We start from the raw sequence: 24,691 nt of genomic DNA, 5'->3' as shown, positions 1-24,691 counted from the left end.
ATAAATAAACAAATGATGATTGCATTGCTTTTACTTCTGGGGAGCAATGGGTTCTTATTCAAAATAGGAACAAGGGGCAAGACAAATAGCATCTAACAGCAAAACTCTCAGAGGACAATGGAGTTCTGCCCTTTCCAAAACTGTGTGTCCACTTGTAAGTTTCTTTTTATTACTCACATACCCAGGTGTCATTCAGCAGGTGTGTCATATGTCTTGCTGGGCAGTGTGGAGTCAGAAGTGGTACCATAAGGTCTACATTGTTGTATTCAGAGTCAATACCATGTGATATGTGCTGTAATATATACATTTGTGTGTGTGTGTGTGTGTGTGTGTGTGTGTATCGAGAGAGAGAGAGAGAGAGAGAGAGAGAGAGATGGAAATCAGGGAAGGCTCCACAGATAAAGTAACATTTAAATAGAGAATCAAACATGATGAGTAGGAGTTTGTTAGTTGGAAATGAGGGAAAAGAGCATTTGGGCAAAACTACGGGCAGAGGTTTGATCAATTGTGATTTCAGAATCCACCTCCGTATTCAAATTGTGTTCCCTGTAACCGAAGGGGTAACTGAAACAAAAAGTTCAGCTCTCAATGCTGAGGTCAAATGATCTCTCTATGCCCTTTGAGATGTCTCTCAAAGAACTTTTTCCATACTGTATAGAAAGCCAAGGCCTTGGCAGGATTTCTGAGAGTTCCAGGGTTTGAAAGCACAAGAGGAAGGCATTGGGGGCTGTGTTTTTCATCACTCCTGGCGCCGATTTCTGCTTTTTACTAATTCATCTCAGTTTGATGTCCTTTATATAGTAGTTACATGTCCATTGTGTGTGTGTGTGTGTGTGTGTGTGTGTGTATTGGGTTGGCCAAAAAGTCTGTATTTTTTTTCCATAAAATAAAAGACACATTTTTCATTTTCACCAATAACTTTATTGATTTGGACATTTTGAGTATGTCAGCTATCTCCTGCTATTGGCTTCTAGAGGGTAAAGGCCAGAGGTGCTGCTAAACATCTTCCAGTGCATAAGACAGCCCCACAGCAAAGAATCATTTGGCCAAAACGTCAGTAGTACCAAGAAACTTCGCAAACCACTTTTGACACATTCAATCAGTCACACCTCCATAAACTGTACAAATCTTTTTTTTTGCATTTCAGATATTTTTACCTTTCTTGAAATAATAAAGCATAATATGCTGAAAATGTTGTGTATTTTCTTCCATCTTCAGTACTAAAATGGCTGCACAAAAATTCACCAATTTTGATGGTTTTTTTAATGCACACTGATATGACAACTGTCACAATACAATCTAACAAAATTGTTTCAAATGAAATGAAAGACAACTAAGCACTACTAGAGCCATTGCACAGAAAAAATGTAATGGATTTTATGGCCAACCCAGTATAATCATATTTGCCCAACCCAGAATATTCATATTCAGATATTCAATTCATATATTCATATTGACAACATGTATATGCATGTATCATATGTACATGCATATGTGTATAGGAAACATACATGTGACACATGTGCATTATCTGCATTTACATAAATACATAAATATACTTGTATATGATATCCACCCCTTACTTGATTTTTTAGAGAAACCTGCGTCTCTGGAGACTTTCCTGGGAGGGAGGAGAGGGTGGGCAGCGCGCAGTGACCCTCCCACTGAGGACAAACAGCTGTGGGTGGGCCCTGCGCAGCCTGGCTGCCAACCCTTCAGCAGCGGAACCACTGCAGACTGTTCTCATCTCAGCCATTTTGCTAAATGTCCTTGTGTCTTCCTCCTTTGTTTTTTTCCCCACTCCCACCCTCTTCTCTCTCGCCCTCACCCTGAGGTTCCTAGGCATCTCTCTCCTCCCCCTCTTTCTCCTCTCTCCTCCTTCACCCAGGATCCAGCTCAGCTCAGTTAATTGTGTCTTGGTCTTTATCACCCCTATCTTCAAGGTCCACAGCTTATCATGAAATGTTCCTAAGCCAGGACAGTTCCTTTCCGAAGAGAAATTTGGGTATTACAATGGTTTCAGTTTCCATTTGCCTGTCTGTGACTCACCATATCTCTGCACACAGATAGTCCCTGGCAATAAGTGAGCAATCAACATTATCTGTTCTATGAATTAATTAATCAATTTCATTGTACTTTTAAAGGGTTTGTCTTATCCTGGTGTTTGACTGTCCTAGAATTCTGCCCTGAATGCTAAAGAAAATGAGGCTCATAAGACATCTCAATCAAAGGGGCCCAGCGGCTGCCCCCTGCATGGTGATGTGCACCGCCACCGAAGCCAGGCAGCTGGGAGACCAGCTCCAAAGGCATTTGTTAAGCTAATTGGTCAGGCCTGCATGCAGGCCAAGGGTGGAAGGGCACACACCTGCTGCAGAACAGGGTTTGGCTCTTGGGAAAGAGGCAAAATCCTCCAGCTTCACGAGAAATCTGTGTGGCATCGGGCCTTTGTCTCTTACCACTGCTATGTTATTAAATTGTGAAAAGCCTCATGATAAAGTACTACTCCCTGGGTACCTCCGATTTTTAGAAAAGCTTGCTGAAGTGGCCTCCTCTCCCTCACCTCCCTGTACAGGGAGTGTTATAAATGACTGTAAAGAATTCTCTCAAACTAGTCCCATCCCCAAGTCCTTTTCAGAGCAACATGGAAATAGTATTTCAAGATGAATAAATTAAAAAAAAAATCCCAGTGGCTTCCAGTGCTATTCTAGTAACTTCCTGGGAAGGTGAGAGAGATACACAGACATCCCCGCAGCCCTTTTGGTTACTAATAAGCCTCAGAGAAGCCCAGTCACGAGGTTCTGTCCAAGTTGCCACCCACTGTTCTGAACCTCCCTTCTCTATTTATTTATTTATTTTCTCCCATTCTAGAACAGCCAGCAAATGATTTCACACCTTTTTGTTTAGCTGCTAAAAGCAACACAATAACTCCCCTCAGGGCTGCCTCTGTGGGTTCCAAAAATAAAATGGGCTCATTTTCATGCTAAGCATGTAAAGGCTCATAGGGACTCTAATGAAAAGCAAGGGAAGGAAAAAAGGAGAAAAGAGGTGTCAGGCTGGGGGCTGTTGCTGAGGAGGGTCAGCTTCTGCAGAAAGTTACCAGCCACCCCTGCTAGAAGGAATAGCTTTAAAAAAAAAAAAAAAACAGTTCTCAGATAACAAATTAAAAGGTGATCTAATCCAACCCTTCAGCTTCCCAGCTTATCTTCTACCCCTACACCCAGGGTTATTCCCGAAACGCAAACTGGTGTTCTCCAAGAAGAGCAGTGGCCTGCTTCAGCCTTCCAGATAAGAAATCTCCCGGGTAGGAAACAGTAAGGTCAGAATACAAAATCTTGCTTCCAGGTCACAATGTAAAATAAAATCATGGCCCTGGGAGATTCTAAGCTAACTTTTGAAATTCAAAGTTTTCTGAACTTAAGTCATTAGCTACAGCAGACTTATCATACTCCACCTTAGATGTTAGAAAAGAACACTGTGATTCTAGCCCGTCCAGAATGCTGGACAGATTTCCATGAGAGCTTGCCAGAAGTGTGCGTGCTGCCCGCCTACAGCAGGAGGAAGCCGTGTAGGACACTGCTGACTCCGGGTTGGCTGGCCCGAAATTCAGCAAAGGTGCCTGTTCCTTACATTTCCAATCAGGCCTCTGCTTAGGAGGCCAGACTCTTGGAGATTCCTTCTGTGGGTTGAGTCATATTCTGCTCCCCTGTAGCTTCTACTCATCGGTTCTAGATTTGTCTCATGGCATATGCAGAATCTGTCTTTTTATGAGAAACGTTCAAATATTTGACAACTCTGAGTCTGCACAGTCCCCTCCCCTGTTAGTTAGGCTTTCCATTTTCTTCTGCTAACATGGTTTCTGGTTCCTTCCCTAGGATGTAATGCAGTTTACAGTGTGTTCCTCTTCCAGCACAGCCTGGAACTGGCCTGACCGACACAGAACACAGTAGTGGAGTAAGGAACATGCCAGTCATGCAGCCTGTGCTTACCTGGGCCACTTCCTTTAGCTCACGTGTTGTGCTGCAGCATTGTATTCCTTCCAAGACCTGTGAAGAAAGGATGTGCTAAGCCAACTGTCAGTAGGATTGCTCTGAACATCTTACCACTGCTTAAAGGAACATGACTTTTAAATAGTGTAAAATGATCCCTTTACATACATTATTTACAAATAGTACTTAAATGGTCCCTTTAAATACTGGACATGCAAATAGTAAGTCGTTATTCTTTTCATTAAAGCACATAGCCAGAGTGCCTCCACTTGGCAAACCTAGGATGAATTATTCTATATTGCCTATTGGAACATTTTCTAACTGCATGTCTTTAACATTGTTGTGGGATTCAGACTTTCTGTGCAAGGAATCGGGGAATATTTAGAAATGGAAAAGGCAGGAAGATTTTCAAATCCAATCACAGACTTTCAGGAAGATATTGTTACCCCTTTTTACATGTTTACTCAGAATTCATTCCCGGAATGTCTTCAGAGCACCTACTCTGTATTGTTCTAGGCTTATTCAAGGGTGGTAGATATCGTCCACCTCTTTCAAGGAGCTGACATTCCTATGGGGCAAACGGCAAAATGTAAAATGATTTCCTGTACTGATATGTGCTACGAAGAAAATAAAAGAAGCCTGAGATAGAGACTGTGTCAGGAAAAATAAATTTTAGGAGGGACATTTGATCTGACTGTTAAGGTTTCAATCCCAGCCGAATATGGGAGAAACTTGTTCCAAGCTATGAAATCAGCAAATGCAAAGGCCCCGAGGTAGAAATAAACTTGGTGTGTTCTGGGAAGTAAAATTAGGCCAGTACAGCTGGAAAATATTAATAGAAGAAGAAAGTGTTAGCAGATGAAGTCACAGAGGAAAGAGGTGGGCAGGGGAGGGATCACATAGAGCCTCACAGGCTGTGGTGAGGGGTTTGGATTTTATTCTAAGTGCAATGAGAAGCTACTGGGGTGGGGGGCGGGTTGGGTAGGGGAGTGGCTTGATTTAACGTACATTTTAAAATGTCCTCTCTGCTTGTGTGCAGACATGGTTTGTACAGAGTTTAAAAATAGAGGGAGAGGAAGGAGTTAGGACGTTGTTGCAATGGCCTAGGCAACAGATGCCAGTGGCTTGAACTGGCATGGTAGCAATGGAAATAGAGAAAAGTGCATAAATTCTGAATGTACTTTGAAGGTAGAACCAGTAGGATTTCCTAGGAAAGGGGCAACTGGAGTCCAAAGAAACTTGACTGACTTGCCTGCAAAGGAAGAAGGGGACCAACAAAAGTTGAGCACTTAGTAGTGCCATGTACTCTAATCCTAATATTAATCCTAATAACACTGTGAGGGAGGTATTATTTTACCAATATTTCATATATAAGGACCCTGACACATACATTTTATTTTCAACCCCTAAGAGATGCTTTTCAGATGTTTATATTGCCATATTCTTAATTGAATGCTTTGGATGACTACAGCTAGTTGTGCACTTATATCCTCTGGTATTGCTTTTTAACCTCCCTGGAATTCATTTCCTAACATTAAAGACATTTTTAAGGGGGGAAAAGCCCAGAGAAGCTGAGTAATTTATTCCAAATCAAACACAGGGTCAACCCCGGCTGAGTGGCTCAGTTGGTTGGAGCATCATCCCATACACCAAGAGGTTGCAGCTTGATCCCCAGTCAGGCCACATGCCTAGGTTGTGGGTTTGATCCCCAATCAGGGCACATACAGGAGGCAATGAATGTTTCTCTCACATCTCTCTCTCTCTCTCTCTCTCTCTCTCTCTCTCTCTCTCTCTCTCTCTCTCTCTCTCTCTCTCCCCCTCCCTCTCTCTCTCTCTCTCTCTCTCTCTTTCCCCCCGCCCCTCTCTCCTCGCTCACCCGCTCCTCAAAAATCAATAAACAGATCCTTAGAAGATTTTTAAAAGATAAAAATTAAAGTAAAAAAAAAACCATTGGGTCATATTAAGCTGGGATTCAAACTCAGAACTATTTGACGCCTTATCTCATAGTCTTTCCCACTACACCACATTGTTTTCCAAAGTGTGGTGGAGAAGGAACCCTGAGCAGGGACTCTGCAGTAGGACTCCTTCTATGGATGTGTTCTGCCAAGTTATTGCAATACCATTATTTGCTCCGGATCCCCCCAGCATGTCATTATATTTAGTCCAGACTAAGACGACGCCCCCATCCCAGGTCCATTCTGCCCCCTTGCCTTGCTCCTCTGAACCGCGGAGTCAGAGCCAGCTCCTTCCTGTGCAGTTTCACTAGCAGGGCCCTGAGCCCCTGTGCCCGCCTCCCTTCCTGAGGAGCTGCAGCTGGAAATGCTTGTGCAACCCGATGACAACTTATCTATATTTAGCAGAAAAAGTGGTGGAAAAGATCTGTCCCACTCAATTTTTTGTTTTACGGTTTCAGTGTCAGGAATCTCACAGACAGTCTCCTGAAAGGCACATTGGCCCTGACAGTGTCCCAGTGGAAGGAGGCTTCCTCCCTCTCACAGGGTTACCTACTCACTGGAAGCCTCGTTCCCAAGAAATTCGGAGGACACGCATTGCACCCATTGCAGAGCAACGGCTGTGCGTGCTCGACACTCCCCACCCCCAACATGAGAGCCGCTGGTACTGTGGGCACTTTGATGGCTTTTAAGTGTTATTCTAAGACAGGAAAAGAAGCATGAAAGGTTTAAGAGGGAAATGGACTATTACCCAATTGTTTATGCATTGAAGTGATATGTACGGCGCTTGGTTTTTATATCTTTTCAATGTGGCATGGAAAGAAATACAAAGTGCTGCTTATGGTTTGAGAACAAAGATAAACTTGCTTTGTGGGGGGGGGGGGGTGAAAGAGCTGTAGCAGGTATTTTCAAGTGCTTACTATGACAAAATGATTGCCACGGAGGCTGACTATCCTTTATACTGAAGCGACTAATTTGAGGCTGAGGCACAGTTTAGCTTTTCTCGAGCCAGACCAAACCAGATATGGTATATTGTCCATGACTCTGACCCTCCTCACCGCTGGTCAGCCAGAGAGAATTATCTATTAATGAAAAGCAGAACAGTTAAGAAGAGCTCAGAAAATAGGAAAGCAAATACCGTTCAAGAAAAATGGGAATCTTTAAGAGTACAATAATGTCAATTGTATCACAAAAGAGGGAATTTACAGGGGGGGTAGCGGGGCGGATTGTAGCCTGCGAGTACTTACCTGATAGTTTTCTACCATTTAACATGCAAGAGGTATCAATCCTTGGTCATCAAGGAAAACATGCTATTGGAAAAACAATTCCTATTTGCTTTAGGAACAGCAATTTTAAAAGGTAGGTTTTTTATACCTTCTTCCACTTCCCAACCTCATTTTGGGTTAAATCTTATTCAGAGGAAAAAGCACTTGGTTTAGAAATGGCCTGTCTCATTTTCACAAAATCTCTTCTAATGAGATGAGGTTTTGTGGTGCTGTGTCTATTAAGGAAAAGAGATGAAGAAACAGAAAATCCACTTTTTGTACCATTGCACTTCTTGGGACTAAAGCTTCCAATACTGTATTCCAAAAGTTAATCAAAAGATCATGAAGGGGGAAAAAAGTTTTTATACAATTTGGGGCAAAAAAAAGAAAATACAATTAAATTTTTGATAAGTCAGCTATAATCCCATCATCCTAAGATAAGATATTGACTATGAACAAGCCTTAAAAACAAACAGAATTATTCAGCACGTACCTTGTATCACCCCAACAGGATCATTTTAACTCAGGCTTTCTCTCATTTTTCGTTTTGTGACAGTTTCCGGCAATTTTCTACAGATACACGGGTTGGTACCTTGACTGACACCCTAGAAGCCCAAGCAGAGATGATCTTTCAACATTAAATGTCTTAATGTCCTCACTGGAAATTTTCTTTTCTTGAGATGAACAAGAAGATACCCAATGCTTCTGTGTATTACTATTCCTACCACTGTCAAGAAACCCAAAGGCCTTTCTGGTTTGCTGTGTCACAGCCTGAACCCCACCCTTCACAGACACAAGAAAAGCTAACACTGTATTGTTGGCACCTAAGACCTAAACTAAATGCAGAGATTCTCTCTCTCCAGTAACTTTAGACAGCCTTCTTTGTATGCCATCTTGGCCACCTATTAAGTTGAAAGAATCAGTATAAGTACTCAAAGGACTTCTAAAGAAGAAAGGATTAGGGCTGAAGAAACTACTGGTAAAAGAATAGGCAAAGAGATCGTGAAACAGAGCGAGAAAACTCATCTTGGTAAGAGTAGTCAGCAAGTTGCGCTGTGACGGTTGTTAGCTTATCAGGAAAAAATCAATTTGTTCTCATCCCATACAACAAGTGAAGTGCTAGACTGATGAAGGAAGCAATATTTTTGAAAAAACTAAATAACTAAAGGAATATACTTTAAAGTAATGAGAGAAATCATAGTAAATGATCAGTAAATTGAAATACAGAGAAATATAAACATTCTCTATGTCAAAAAATAATCAAACAAAATCAGAGGACAAAAAGCAAACTGGTAAGAAGATGTATTTTTCAAAAATTGAGACACAAGTAGTTAATAACCCTAGTTTATAAAGCATCACTATAAATCAATGAGAAAATAGACAAAGGTCATGAACTGACAATTTACAGAAGAGAAAATACAAAGCTAATTATACAGTAAACAATTTTCAGCCACACCAGTGAATACAAAGTTACATAACAGGAACCTAGCAAAACAGCAAAGATTCTTAAGGGACATTGCAGCCGGAGCTTCAGGAAGACATTCCCGTTCTGTGTTAACGTAACTTGGTATACCCCCGCTGGTAATATGTATTAAAGTCCCCCAAAATGATGACATTCTTTGATCTGGTAATTCTTTCAGGAGATTATCCTAAGGAAGTAATTTGAAATGTTAAGATTTATAAACACACACAAGAAATGTTTACTTAAGTACTCCCTAAATATGCAATAATAGGAAAATTATTAATAAATTATAGTATAGTCATATAATGGAAAATTATACTGCTATCAAAATAATATTTAAAGAATGAATAATGCCATGAGAAAATATTTTTGATTGATTAAAAAAACATAGTATGTGAAATTCTGTGTACAGCATGATCTCAGTCATGTAGAGATTTTTAAAAAGCACACAAAAAATACTGGAACCGTTTATAGATGTTAATGCTGGTTGCTTTTGACTAGTAAGATAATAAGATTTGGTAATGTTTTGTGTACTTTTAACTTATTCTAAATTCTAAATTTTCTACTATGTATACTCATATGTATTATTTTTAGAACCTCTTAAAAAGAAAGAAAAATTGAAATTGAAGTGGTTCGGAGCATGCCACCCACAAATATATCACTTTGGCAAAAGGGTTATTTTGAGCTGAAGGCAACAGAAAAAAAGCAGACACAGGACACACTCTCTGGACTCCCCCTCTCTACCAGGAAGGGCAGAAAGATTCTTAACCACCAGAGACAACTCTAGACTCTTATCAGCCCAGAAACTGAGCTGGAGAAATCTATGCAACAAATCTTGCTAAAACAATCCTTATCTTCCATTAGTTTCCCCCATGCATTTACCTTCCCATAGTGGGCTGCCCTTGGAAGCCTAAAACCCTAAAATAAGTCACTTCTCGACCAATTCATTGTTCTTTGCTAAGACACTATAGAAGCCCAAGTTCTGATTATTCCTGAGTTACTACTTATCACTGAGAAGACACTTGTTTGTTGTGGTTGTTGTTAATCTATCTTTTGTCAGCCTAATTTGCAGGATCCCAGCAATGAATGAACCTAAGATGGATAGAGGACAAAAATTTTCTTCTCTTACAAATGACCACAATAATAAAAAAGAAACAATGGTGGGCATTTTTTTCCTTCAGCAACCTTAGATTGCACTCTACTTAATGGTAGGGATAATAGGATACTTCCAAGCCCATAGAGGTACCACTAACAACTGTGAGTCACCTTCATGGAAAGTGCAGAGTGCTAGGTGATTTATGTGGGGAGGGGGTTCCTGGGGTGGGGGCAGGTCAGGGAGGAGTAGCTACTTCCCCTTCTCTTTCCTCAAGGTTTAGTGTCCCCTTCTCTTCCTTCCTTTCTCCCCATGTGACTCAAGTAAAAGCCAGAGAACATGAGCACCACATCCCTTCCCCTTCCCAAGAGTGGTGAGATAGGATTAGTTTCATCTGTCCTTCCAAGCCTGAGAAGATAAACCTGAAAAGGAGAACACAGATTTCCTGTAGGGTGAGGAGGAAGGGTCTCTGTAAGGACCTAGGCAAGCTCCTCCAACCCTCATTCTTGTAGACCGCTTCTGGAGAGGCACGGAACACACTCCCTCAATAAGTTCATTTGAGAAACAGACAGAGGGAATGTTTGCCTAAAAAAAGATTTGGGTGTTTCCACTGGTAACTCTTAGAATGACAGAGTCTACTACCACGCCCCCTACCCCCACCACAACCACCAAGGGGGCCAGATCTGAGAATAAAGGGACTGAAAATTCAATCATACCCGAAGTTGACTTGGACAAGGGGTGGAAGATGAGTAGGCTCGGGATATTTCTTCAGCCAAGTCCAAAGTGAAGGATTTTTTTCTGTTTTGTTTCTAGTTAAAATTTAAAGCAAAATGTAGAGTGTACTGTGTCTAACTCATTTACCCTAACAGTTTAAGCATGTCTCTGTTCCTAAGGAAATGGAGGGCCCAAGTCTCTGATTCATTTCCGTGATGCCACATAGCATCCTTGAATGAAAGGATCTCTGTCCAAGAAGGCTGGAATGCTTTTAAAAAGCCTTTTAAATGTGTTCTTTTCCCTTTAAATCTTATAATTGCATTCTGATTGCAGACAGCATATTTTAACTCAATAGAGGGAAATGTCATTAAAATCAGAGTACACAGATTTTGAATGTCTGGAAAGAAACACCTTGTTAACGATTATAACTTCTTGCCAAGTAATTAATTATTATATTATTAATTGTGGCTATTTTCTCTCTATACCTAGAACCCAGAAACTAGGAAAATTTAGCTTTTCCATGTGACTTTCTTTGGATTCAAGGCTTTCTTTTCTCTCTTCTCTCCCACAAAAATCTAATTTATTCTCGTCAGACTAAAACACATAATTCAGCAATATGCCACCAACACCCTAAGGTTTAATGTTCTTTCCACTGAAAATAAGTAAAAATAGTACATTATCCTCAAACTTGGTGGTTAGGAAGAGAAATATACAGGAAGCGTATAAGCAAGTAGCTATCTTTAAATTACCATGTGAGGGCCACAGCCATCTGCATTTCCCCACTTGCCCGAGGCAGCACCCCGGTGTTCAGAGTCAAGGTGGTGGCAGCGAGGTCCAGGGGACAGACATCATTAAAGAGAATCAGATGCAGGCTGTGCTCTGTGGGTTTCATTCGCTTACTTGTTGTGTAGGAGGCAAACCGTGTCTGAAGGGCTCTGGACTTGGTGTCTGAAGGGCTCTGGGCTCGCTAACCAAAATGGCTTAGAAACAGTAAGAAATTAGTGAGATGATTATCAAGTACCTGGAACAAGAGTTGACTTTCTGCGAAACATCATTCTGGAATCAAAGCCAAAATCTCTCTCTTCTATTCAGTTGAGCCTGAAGAAAAAAAAGAAGAAGAAGAAAAAAAAAACCCCAGCCATGTCAGAATTAGTAAGACAAAAAACAAAGAGAGAGGAATGAAAACAAGCTGATATTAATTAGGGCTAGGGGTGTGGTACAGAATCCTCAGCTTCAGTAACTACAGAAGAGCTAGGCTTTTGAAAGGTTAAAAAAATGGTTGTGTTGCTTCTCTCAGAAAGACAAACGTCGGAATACCTCAGGGGTCCTGGCTTTCTCCGTGGTCAGGAGTGGGACTGAGGGAGGGCACGATCAGGAGGTGATGTTAAATGGCCTCCTAAAATTTCAGGTTAAAGTGATTTTTTAATGGAATGTATGTGTTTTGTATCTTGTTTTTTACTTATCATAAAAGTAATAGACAATTACAATAATTAAAAAACACCATCACTACAGAAAATCAGGTTTTTTTTTTTAAAAAAAAAAAAGGTCTCCTACCCATTCCCCTAAGGCAGAGAGTATCACATAACAAGTTGGGAGTAAAAATATATTTATATGATTTGTATTATATATCTTTTAAAATAAAGTCATGGGTAGTTATCACAACCCAATAAATATTTATATAATAATATTAAGCTTAAATAATTCAATATTGAATGCATGACAGAATCAAGAGATAGCAAATAACCCTATGATTAGAAAAAGGCTGAAATAAAGTGTGTCCAAATATTTTAAAAGTTGAAGGTATTCCTCATATTTTTAAGCATATACTAACGTGTGTGTTTAATGACTACTTTGCTTTGAAGAGCCCCGGAAAAGGATACTCAATTTCCAACTTCATGGCCATGGGGAGAAAAAAAGAATATTTGGAGATTATTGGTAAATTATGCTTTGAATCTCTCTGCAGCATATGAACTTAATTTTCAGTCCTATCTGAAGAAAGTTCCCCTGCTTAAAAAAAAATCCTTTATGTGTGTTTCTCGGGCAAGAGAAGGAAAGAGGAAACTGCATACAAGACTTGGGTTGGGCAATTGATTTTAATCGTGGTTTCTATTAATTACTCAGCAATTTCAGGCAATTATCCACTTTCTCACCATAGTTTTCCCTTGTGTAAAATGGGAAGGGTGATAGAAAAGCTGAACCTAGGGACTTGGTCTCCAAGCACTGTTGCCAGCAACACCTGTCTTTGGCAAATAGCCAACTCTGCTCAGCCGGGGTCACACATTCTGCCAGCTCACAGGAGCCAGGAGGCTTAATTACCTGTAGTTTCAAAGATCTCTGAACTCTCTTAGGAAGGGGGCTAAGTTCAATGTTACATTATCCAGTTCCTGAAGTATTCATTTTACAGAGATAGAGAGGAAGAGTACAGAGATTGGGCTGTGCTCCAAAGGAAGCTTAGAGACAGGTTTTCTATACATTATAGGTTGAGGAAATGCTCTGTGGTTTGAGAAAAGTCACAGCATACTTCCGCACAAATAATATGCTTCTCAGAAAGAAAATATTTAAGTTACATATTCATTTAAGGTCATCAAAATTTAAACTGGCTGTGTTTACCTTCTCTTTCCTCACCAGAAGGTGATTATCTCCTACCAGCACAAACCTGTGTGATGTGCTGTATAGCGACTGTCATTTTACAGGTGCTACTGAGGTACAACCTTGTCTGCGAGTTCTCAGGTCCTGGGGCCAGCACCACGTTGTGATGAAGTGTTCACGAAACTGAGGGCAACACGTTGTCAGGCTGCCAGCTTTAAGAAGTATTACTCTTTATTCCAAGAATGTGTTTTTCTACTTTAGGGGTATTAAAATGTCACCTACTTTCTTTTGTGAATGAATGGCAATTGAAGATGGTAGTTGTATTTTTTTAACATCCTTATTGGATCAAATTTAGACTTGGCAACACAATATTGATCTTCCCACAATTTCCTTTTCTTTTTACATTTTACTGGTCTGCAAAATCAAAACTCTGAAAAAATCATCAGTTTATGGCTAATTCTGTCTATACAGTAATAGGGAGCATGTGGATAATCACCATTTTTAACCCAGAATATCAAATTCCTCCCCTACTAAAACATGTGCCTCAGCTCATGGTAAGTAGGACACCCAATGTGCTTGAATTGTGTTTCTCTCTCCACCCTCTAACAGGGTTCCTAAAATTAAGCCACTAAAAAAAGAAGGAAGCAGGAAAAAAATAATCTGGATAATAAATAAACTGGCTAGTTAATGAACCCAGTGTTCATTAACAATGAATAAATAGGGCCCATACAATATTTGGAATGTACTTACACTAAAACTTATTCATTGTTTATTTTTAATTCAAATTTAACTGGATATTATGCATTTTATCTGGCAACTCCCCATGCAAGAGTATCTGACCCTTTAGAAAATACATATGCAGTAAAACATGAATTAAAGTAGCCCCTATGCATAAATAACTATTAATGGAATACACATAAGTGCCTATTAATGAAATATTGTTTTGGTTCCTTTATGCTGTCTAATTTTCTCACCTAAATATGAACTATTTGGATGATTGAGCTCTTATAAAAGGATAATAACTCTGAGTGAAATCCAGAGAAGAGTAAAACAAGTTAACTTGCCCCACTTGGCTTACCTTGTAAATGAGCTGATAACCCGTGTTTACAATCAGGTTCTGCCAAGTCACCTCAGCTGCCCACCTCTGTGCTGGCTGCTCAGGTGCTGCAGAGTAACTCCCTTCAACCCACACTGATGTTGTAGGATCTGAAAGTTTGTGGGTGGGAAGTGAGGAGGAAAGCCAGGATCCTTGGAGGAGCCCTTCGGTTTACTCAGCATGCAGTCAGCACACTTGCTCTTTGTTTCGTATTTGCCCCTCTGACATTAAAACGAATGCAAAGTTAAAAACTCTGCATCATTTTCACCATACTATCTGGCAAATGTAGAGTTCCCCACCTGGGCTTGAATCAAAAGTAATAATAAAACTGTCAAGTAAGTCTAGTAACCTCTCTGGTAATATGTGCAAGGAAATTACTTTCCCTCTACTAGGTTGCCACGTGCTTTCTGTGAGGGATGTGAATTGATAGGAGCTGGAGATTGGCAGGAAAGTAGGAGTGGGGGTCAGGTACCCTGTGTGCATTTCATTAAAGTGAATGCGTGTGTGGGTGGTGTTTTGTTTTATTTTTCCTCTGGCCACCTCAAGGTTGTTGCAAAAGTAATGTGAGGGGGAAACAAACCCTCACATGGTGAGTAGTGCTCATATATTCAAAGAAAGGAGAGTGGAAATCAAAATGTAAAATCGGAGCCAACTCTGTGGTCAGGCCCCAGGTGGGCTGCCTTGGATTGTACAAGGAGAGCTGGGTTAGAGGGTCTCACCCTGGCTCCAACACCATCTATCAGGCGACTCTGGCCAAGTTGTGCTGTTCTCCAAACGTCAGACTCCTCCCTTTTCAAATGAAGAGATTGCACAAGCTAATGCCTATTCTCCCTTTAACCCTTATCTAAGGAGGTACAGAGGAGAGAAGGAATTTCTGAGTTACAAGTCAGGATTCACCCACTTACCTTCTGAGGGTTCAAAGGCTGTAGATTTGAAATAACAAACACACACTCTGTGTCTCGTGTTGTGACCTTCACATGTAGACATGCTGCCATTTTGTATGCCTTCCTTGCTCACCCTAACTTGTCAGAGGAAGACTGGTTGGACCTTTTCTTGTTTTTCCCGGGAATCCCTGAGCTCTGTCACCAACAGCCCCTTTAGAATCTCATCTGCACAGGTCATTGTTATCTTTCTTCTTCAAAGCTACTACTTAGGTCGGCTGAAGAATAAGCAGAGTTCATCCACCATCATTATTTACACGGGTATACAAAGATGGCACTTCTTTTTTTGTTTCTGAATTGTATTCTGGACTCCCCAAGTTTCTTTGCCATGTGCTTCCCAGTCCTTGTCTCTCTGGATTCATTCCCATCAGAATCTGTATGAAACACTGCCTCTTTGGCCAGCCTTTTAAAATTGAACTCAGGTGAGGAAATATATGGTTTTTAAGGTAGTCAGTGTGTACACTCTGGTTCTGTCCTTTGTAACCATGTAGAAGACATGGTGGAAAAGATCATAGATTTCTCTGTGCCCTTTCCATTCTGAGTCCTAGAGCTCATTAAGCACTGGTCTAGGTTTCCTCACACTTGCAAAGATGGCCGTCCTTTCCCTGAATCAAATCCGAGAACAAAACTATGAGTCTTCATCTTCTACATTATCTTTCTTATTCAATAGTGTTGACTAGCATGCCCTTTTTCCTCTTGGGTTTGTGCCAACACCAGAGACACTAAACTGAGTACCCCGCCCCATTTGCCTTCCAGGAGCATTTTGTTATTCTTGTTTGTGGGATGTGTTCTCAGTTTATATAAACATTCCTAAGGCCCGTGTACCTCCCCCAGCCCCAGTTATTCCTTATCCCCTTTGTTAGTCCTATAAACCCTTGTTGGCCTTCCCAAGATGGAAAATTACTAGATGGCCTCTGCCTCTGTGTGGCCCACACCTAGTACATTATTGGCCTTTGCCCAAATTATGCCACCCCATTTGGGATTACCTGGTATCATGTGATCCATCTCATGACCTGGCAGCATCCCATCTGCCTACCCGGTGCACTGTTGCTCCATCCCAGCACCTCTTGCAGCAGTTGCTTATTATCTTCTCATCATCATCTCACATCTTGTCAGGCTTATCCAACATCAACCCTTTTATTCCTTCCCCAAGATAACTTGAGTACCACTAAGTGCCAGGTAATGGGTTCAGCCAAAGTGAATTAAAAATACAATGCTTGTCCTCAAGGAGTTTAGATTCTAGTGAGGGAGACAGACAATAAGGAAATAAACAATAAATCATTGTAAACGTTGGCAAAGAAAGAAGGAAACAAACAAGGCTGCTGCGAGGGAGTGGCAGGTGGAACCTATTTTAGATAACATGGTCTGCAGAGGTCACATTTAGGCCTAGACCTAAAGAAAGAAGAGTCCAGCAGCCATGAACAGCAAAGGGCTGCAAATTCAGGAAAGAACTTAGTGTATCTGAGAAAGGAGAAAGGTCTCTCTAAATTGCCCCCACTTTTCCAGGCCCTTCTTACATAGAGATGTTGTTGGCCTCACCCACTCATACTGATGAACCCATCTCCTGAGCTACCACAGGTCATCCTCTCAGTTCCCTTACTTGACATTTGGCCCCTTACTTGACACTTGAACTGGCTTTTATTATTCAGCTGTGTGGTAGTTCTTTAGAGGGCCCGAGTTCTATGCTTAATCTCTCCAAGAGTATCAATCAGGTTCTATTTATATAGGAGGTGCAAAAGGAGGTGCTGGCATTCTGTTCAGTTCAATAACCATTAATCAAATGCCTGGTGTTTGCAAGCTGGTACATGCTAGGTATTTAGCTCAGTGCTGGTATTTAAAAATAAATCCAATGTAACCATGAGAAAAACATTAGACAAACCCAACTAGAGAGACATTTTACAGCATACCTGACCACTATGCCTCCAAACTGTCAAGGTCATCAAAAACCAGTGAAGTTCAAGAAACTGTCACAGCCCAGAGGAGGCTAATGAGACATGACTACTAAATATAATGTGCTACCTGGATGGCATCCTGGAATAGGAAAAGGGCATTAAGGAAAAACTAGTGAAGTCTGAGTCAACGGTGAAATGTAGTTAACAGTAATATACCAATGCTGATGCCTTAGCTGGAAAAAATGTACCACAGTTAAGCAAGATGTTAGCAGTAGGGGAAAGTGGGCAAGGGGTCTCCGTGAACTCTCTGTACTACTTTTGTCATTTTTCTATAAATCTAAATCTATTCTGAAATAGTTTATTTAAATTAAAATAAATAAACAAACAAACAAACTACCATAACATGTTCTCTCCCCTCTACAAGTTTATGCTCCAGTAAAGGAGACACTATCTAAATAAATATTTGCAATGCAGCATGATAAGGGCAACAATTAAATTGAATACCGAGTACAGAAGTCACCCAAAGGAGGGCATGATTGCCTCTAAGAATTTAGCGAAGATTCACAGAGGAGGGAAAGGCCTGGAGCTCACTTTTAGAAGATTACTAGGAGTTTGAAGAATGTGGAAGACAAGCCTGGAAAAAGTTAATTCAGTTCTAGGAAACACCACTTGACAGGGCATGGAATTCCTTCAAGCCGTTTAGCTTTGACAGAAAGGAAGAGAGAGAGGAGCACAGCTTGGGTATTTGCTGACCAATTATGGAAGAACAGTGAATAACTTCATTATTTGTGTCTGGGACTTGCCTGCCTATGGCAGCTGGCCCGCAGGGCCTCTGAGCAATGTCCACCAGGATTCACTCCCACCGTGTCCCCCCATCTGGTCACCCAGGACTCCAGAGTACACTGGGGCAAGACACAGCTCCTGTTTCGGGAGGTGGATGAGTAACCAGGAAAAAGCATAGACAAAAAGAACCTTAGAGGTGGTACCTTAAGGACTGAGGCCAGAGTTCAGTGGTCAGTCACGGATCACTGTCTGTGAACTGGACAGGCCAGAATCTGTGCCACCCCCTAACTGCAGGTGAAGGAGATACAAGCAGCCCACTGGAGCCAGGGCTTTGCTCTGTTGCTGCTGCATCCCCAGTGTCCTGTTGCCTGGCTTAAGGTCAGCTCTCCAAAAACCATTTGTTAAGTGGAGGAAAAGACTAATCCCAAGAGGCCTGGTAGCCCTCAGGCACAGATAAATGAAACAAAAAGGGGACCTACCAGGGACGGCCAACCCCAGGCTGGGAAGTGGCTGGCCTGCAACGGAAGGATGACCTCTCAAGTTCTCTCTCATGGGTATTTGAACAGGAGGACTAAAGAGGAGGCAGTTAGGAGGCAACTGAAGCCCAGAAGAGACCTTGAGGTAGAGAAGGGTCTCGAAGGACCTTGTAGAAGCTGGTGTTGTAAGGGACCAAAATCTATGAGCAGGCCCAGCAGGGAGGGAATAAGCCAAGCGGTATTAGAACAGAGGGACAAGCAGATGTACAGACAGAAGCAGCAGCCCTGAGGGAGGGATGCCATGCTGCCCGTGACAGTGAGACCAGAGAGGGACGGACTGTCCGGATCCCATTTCCAAGGTCACTCTGTGGCACCAGTCACCTTTTCAAGGTAAATGCCCTTTTGAGTAGAGGTAATAACAGTGACGACCTCCTGGGTTTGTGGTGCCATGGAGGCAATAGTATCCACCCAAAGCCCTTAGTACAATGCCGGCCACCCAAGTGCTCCGGAATTGTTATTTTTGAGGATACTGTTTTATGACTCTTACTGGATTCCCAGAGAACTGTGCTATTCTTATTACTCCATATGTATCCTTGCAATAAGCATCCCCTAGCATGGTGAGTCTTTGTTCTTTGTGACCAAAAACAGCCTGATTCCAAAATTATCTCTGGTCAGAGTTGGAGGAAATATGTTTGATGTTGTCCAGTGGGGGCCCAAATCGTTAGGGATCCTTATCCTTGTCAGTCCTATAGGGAAGGTTCCTGAATACTAAGGTCTAACTCCATAGATCTGGTGCAGATCAGGGATTTCCTGGTTTGGGGGAAGGCAGCTCAAACAGGCACCAGGCCGACCCTCGCCCCCACATCCTGCACTGAGCTGTGGGCAGCTCAGGAGGGCAGAGGCTGGGAAGCCTGGTATCCAGGGGAACGTGGGAACATGGGAGAGCCTGAAGACACGCTCCTCCAGCCCCACCCCCAGAAAGTGGTACGAAGTTCATCTTTTTATTTTGTTGGTTAATCAGTGGTTTCATTCACATAAGCATTATTTAAATTTTTTGAATGGGTCACATGGGTACATGACACAATATTCCAAAGAATATAAAGTGAGAGGTAAGCCCTATCCTTTAACCATTACCAGTTTCGTAGGCAGCCTCCCAGAAGTAATGCATTCTGTGAATATAGGAGCATGATGAATACAAACCTATATATTCAGTGTGAATATACACACATAGACATATACACACACATTGTTATGCATATGGTTTTTTCAGTTAACACTACATCTTTAGAGCTAACTCCACAGCAGTGTACATAAAGCCACCCTATTCTTTTTCACAACTGTGCAGTATTCCATTTTATAGACACACCAGTTATTTAACCCGCCACCAATCAACTTTTGAGTTATTTTCAAACTTTACTAATACAAACTGTGCTGTAATGAATATCCTTGAACATATACCATCTTGTATACATACAGCAGAGAGTCCTAGACGTGGAATTGTGAGGACGAAGGGAAAGCACGTTTTAAGTAATGTCACTGGATGCGCACAGTGGGCCTCCAGAGGGGTGTCAGCAGTCTGCATGCCCACCGGTCATGTATTTGAGTGCCTGTTGCCCTACACCCTCACCCACACAGACGCATTTGTTGTTTTTTTAAGGATTTCATTTTGTAGCAAATATAAGCATGTGGGCAAAAGCCCATTGCATCGCTTTCTTCTGAAACCCAGTCTGTTTCTCTGGATGTCTGTCTCTCTTCTCGCCTCCTGGGCCGTCATGTGCACACACACAGTCCCTTGCCTTCTCCTCACCAGAGTTTGATTTTAAAAGCTTTCATTCTTTCACTTTTCATACTGCAATGGGTTTTTATCTTTGGTGGTGTTCATTGGCAAAAAAAAATGGAAGGGAGGGAACAAAGGAGGAAGGGAGGGAGGGAGGGAGGAAGGAAGGAGGGAAGGAAGGAAGGAAGGAAGGAAGGAAGGAAGGAAGGAAGGGAGGAAGGGAGGAAGGGAGGAAGGGAGGAAGGGAGGAAGGGAGGAAGGGAGGAAGGGAGGAAGGGAGGAAGGAAGGAAGGAAGGGAGGGAAGAGTGATTCTTGGGCAAGTGTTTTCACTGTCTCCTACATTCCCAAGTGTAGCAGGTCCCCTAATCTTTCCAGAAGTGATTGCTGCTGCCAGTGTGCCAGGACCTCTTTCTTCATTAATTTTTTCAAAACCCTCATAATACTGAGGGGACCGATAGTGGGGCCGATAATGCCCAGTAATTCTCAGTATTTACAGAGCTTCTTTGTCTGAGATCTCAAAGCACTTGGCAGCATTAAAGCTTCATTCCCTTGACTCTCTCAAAGGCATCTTTGAACATCGATGGTTGATGTGCAGAAGTGAAAACGCTGCTTTCTCTCCAGATGGTCTGAAAGGTGACCGGGAAGAGAGTACACACTAACCAGCCTCATTTCCAGCCATAGTGGCGTGCCTTCTGGTTACACCAATTTTTTCCCTTTTGCGGATGCATTTCCAGTGAATAGTCTGTGTACAAACAGCAAATAGAAAAGTCTCTCTTCCATGCAGGTGGTAAAGGGGTTAAATACTATCACAGGGTTGAGCCCCTGGATGTTTTCAAGCTACTCACATTCTCTCTGGTGAGTCTCTGTTATTCTTTTCTATCTGAGAAAACATGTAAATATGACAAAACACACCACTTCCACTGGCCCAGAGAAAGATAGAGGGAAGGGAGGGAGGGAGAGGTAAAAAATGAAGAAGGCAGGCAAGGGGGAAGGGAACCTAATTCAGATCTGATGCTTTGGACCGTGTTGGACAACACCTTACAAGTACAAAGCCTAGCCCATCCTCACACATCATTTTGATTCTACCAGTGAGTAATTGCTCTTTTAAAGAGTTTTTTTGTCTTCACTCCACCATTCTCCTCCCTACCCTTTCTCATGCCCTAGTCTCCCCACTCTCTGTGCCTATACACACCACACACAAAATACCAACCATAGAGCAAATATTTCAGAGGGAAATGTTAGCAAATATTAGCTCATATTTCAGATATAGAGAGCAAGGCACAGAGAAGCTATAATTTACTTAGTGACAAGAGCCTATGTTAAGTACACATATCCCAAACTGCATCTATTGAGTCGGGAGTTATCAATCTATGGGATTGGTTTTTTTAATATTTATTGCACAAATAACACTGAACATTAAAATGAAAATAAACATCACTGCAATCCCACCATGCCAACTAATCATTCTGCTTTCACTCTGCCTCACCATGTCCTTTGAAAGTCTTAGTTCACATGCACATAAACAATAGCCAGATCCTAGAGAATATACTATTGTGGGCAAGAGCCCAGGCGCTGGAGCCAGGCTATGTGTACTTATATCTAACTCCACCACGAACTAGCCGAGTCTTAGTTCCCCCACCTGGAAAGTGGGAATATTAGTAGTACCCACCCCCAGGATCTATAATGGGCAATTGATGAGGCATCCATGTTAAGTAGCTAGCAAAGTACCTAGAATATGTTCTATACCTGGTATATGTTAGCTGCTGCTGTTACTAAGTTTTGCTCTGTGCTTTTGAAAATGTATCATGAGCCAGCACAACAGAATTGTCTGATCCCAAGTTCTCACTAAGCTGCCTGCCCACTCCTGTGGCACTTGTCCCTCCAGGTTCCCAGAGAGGTATATCCTTCTACTGCAGGGGCACAGGCAGCGTCTTCTGGCCCCTCCCCTTTCAGGGGCTTCACAGACCACACCTGGTATGGGCACCACTGCCCTTCTGATCCTCTCACCCTACAAATCTCAATCCTTCAAGGAAAAAAAGAACAGGGTGGGAAGGTAAAAGGGGAACCACAGAAGACACTACTCCTCAGAGGTCCCAGTCTCCTGTGGCGGTAGCGGCATCCATCCGACCAAATTACGTTCTGGTTATTGCTGACACTTTTCAGAACAATGGTAATAAAAGGCACTGTCCTTTGTGTTGGTGTAATTTCAAATTTATATGAAGTTGCAAAAATGGCACAAATGTCGTTTATCCAGATTCTCCGGTTATAGACATTTTGTCCTATTTGCTTTATCATTCTCATTCTCTCTCCTTATGTCTGTGTGTTTCTGTGTATATACAGATATATACATGCATGTGTGTGTGTGTGGAGAGAGAGATAGGACAGTCCTCCTTACTCTTTCTCAGAGGAGATTTCCTAGGAAGACAGTCTTTCCCTTCCACAGCCACGGTGCAATGATCATAATCAGGGAATGCAGTGTTCATATAATACGGCTCTCCAACCCACAGTGTTTTTGTATGTTCAAAGCCTCACTTGAACAAGGAGGTGTGAGACAAAGATAATAAATGTACATCACAGCCTAATTAGGCCATTTACTCACCTGACGACCTTCTCACCAGAGTCAGTCTTCAGAGCGAAGCTCTAACAAGACTCCCCCGCAGGCCTGGGCAGGCCGCTCTCCAACCTGGCAGGAATCCTTTCTGTTCAGGGAGCCCTACGTGGGGGCCCCCAGACAGCTCTCACATCCTACAGCAACAACTTCCTGTCTGTCTCCACTCTGGACCTGAGCTCCTCTGTGTTCCCAGGGCCTGCTTGGGTAACTGATGGATAAACAGGTGCCTGGGAAATGTTTGTTAAAAAATGAATGGGCAACTAGACACATGGAAGCCTCCAGTGAGTTGACCTTGATAAAGCACTAGGTTATGTTTTTAATTCTATTAGATGAAAGTTAACCATACACAATACAGTGGGTAAAATTACCTGTTCACCTTAGGGACATCGCTGGGCATGCATGGGATCTTGGCCCATGCCTTGACTGCCACTCCCTCAAACTTTTTCTCCTCCCTCTGCCCCAAAATACAGAAACTGCTGAAAGAATACAGTTATGTGCAGGGGACATGTACAGACTAGATTCTCAAAAGAGCCGTGCCTGTGAGCATAAGAAACACAGCCCAGGATTTCAGCACTTGGCAGCCCCGCGCTTTCCATCTGTCCTGCCACGTTAGCACGCAGTAACTTTCCGTGCAGGCTCTGGGCGGTGAGGTCGGGGGGCGGAGCTCCGGTCTGCCCCCTCACCGCGGCAGCTGCAGCCACCACCGGCGGGGGCGCCCTGGTGCCCAGCAACTGCTCCTCCAAAAGCCGCACGCCCCAACTCTGGGAGCGCTCCCACTGAGCTGAGTTTGTGGAAGAACCTGGTAACTTCCAGGACTCTTGAACTGGAGCACGGAGCTTGCTGCGCTCCCAAGATTTTCTGCTTCTGCAAGGCATGGTCACCAGCCAGCCCGTTGGCTCTGAGAGCGGCTCCATCCCGGGCGCCTGCTGGTTCCAATGTCAGAAAACAAAGAAGGTAGTTGAGTTTCCATCTTTATAGAGCAGCTTCCCTGTGGCAGGCACTCTGGTAGATTTTGGCATGGTGTGGTATTTAATTTTTATTTTCATTTAACAAATGCCTATGTGGCATTTGCTACATGCCTGGCACTGTTTTAAGCACTTTACAAATATGAACTCACTTAATTCTCATGACAGCCTATGAAGTAAGCACTATTATTTTTTTCTGTGTTTTTTTTTGTAACTGACATACAGAGACACTAAGTAACGTAAGAGGGTGAAGGCTGCGTTTCTGCCCTTGTTTGAACTAGTACCATGATGTCTTTTGCTCTTTCACATGTTCTACATTATTTTTATTTACTCGCTTTCCCACTAGACAATGATTGTATCAACAGTGCTATTTGGATCAATCTATGTATATATGCATTAGTACTCTCTATGTACTAGATATCCTGGGGAGTCAGAAGTCTAAGAAGATTCCTCACTCTAAAAACAGTGGAGTTTGATTAGGGAATGAAACATCTGCCCTCTAGCAAAAGGGAGAGGATGGGAGAAGTTGGCCATAGGAGCTTCAGGAGTTGAAAGGAAGGGGGAAGCCTTATGGGCAGGAATGGTTGGGGGAGGCCTCAGAGAAGGAGGCTGGACCACTGAAAATCTATTCAGCTTTGAAGGAATGAAACTGAGAGGATCACCCTAGTGTAGACAATGGCTTCCTGTGCCTTGAGGTCTGAAAACACAGCAAAGATGCTGTGTAACAGCTACAGAAAGTACCTCAAGCAATGCCTGGGTTCTGTACCTTAAAAATCATAGAGTCCTAAAACCTTGGGTAGTTTGGTTGTTCTGCCTCCTCCTGAGTCACCGTGAGGTGGTCAGAGTGCAGATCCTGGGGCTGTAAGCATTCATGATTCACAACGAGGAAGTAAAGACACAGAAAAGCATGGTGGCAAGCAGAACTCCAGCCTGCATGCAGACATCAATGCTAGGAAACTGAGGTAGAAGGAAAACAGCTCAGTGTGTTTAAGGTTTCAGTGAGTTCCTTAGTTTCCCTGTATGTTATGATATAATTGTTGCTGTTTTCCTTTTAAAATTTTTAGTTAATATTTCAGTTACAGTTGACA

General features: G+C 42.4%; 1 protein-coding gene and 1 long non-coding RNA gene across 3 annotated transcripts in view; one reads left to right on the top strand and one right to left on the bottom strand.

Annotated features, from left to right (window-relative positions):
• The window catches only part of RORA (RAR related orphan receptor A), a 701,886-nt gene that overhangs the window by 557,510 nt on the left and 119,685 nt on the right, over positions 1–24,691 (top strand). The window lies entirely within an intron of this gene.
• LOC118499053 lies at positions 1,470–24,241 on the bottom strand. Of its 2 annotated transcripts, XR_004901558.1 has the most exons (4): positions 22,627–24,241; positions 11,494–11,570; positions 7,697–7,808; positions 1,470–4,554 (listed from the first exon to the last, which is right to left on the bottom strand). It is a non-coding gene; the product is annotated as an uncharacterized LOC118499053 (long non-coding RNA). The 2 variants fall into 2 exon arrangements; XR_004901556.1 differs by lacking the exon at positions 1,470–4,554 and having other exon boundaries at positions 5,924–7,808.

Source organism: Phyllostomus discolor, chromosome 1 (genome assembly GCF_004126475.2).
Source record: "Phyllostomus discolor isolate MPI-MPIP mPhyDis1 chromosome 1, mPhyDis1.pri.v3, whole genome shotgun sequence".
Lineage (NCBI taxonomy): Eukaryota > Metazoa > Chordata > Mammalia > Chiroptera > Phyllostomidae > Phyllostomus > Phyllostomus discolor.
Note: the sequence above shows the minus strand (reverse complement) of the source record. Positions and strands in the feature narration are given on the sequence as shown.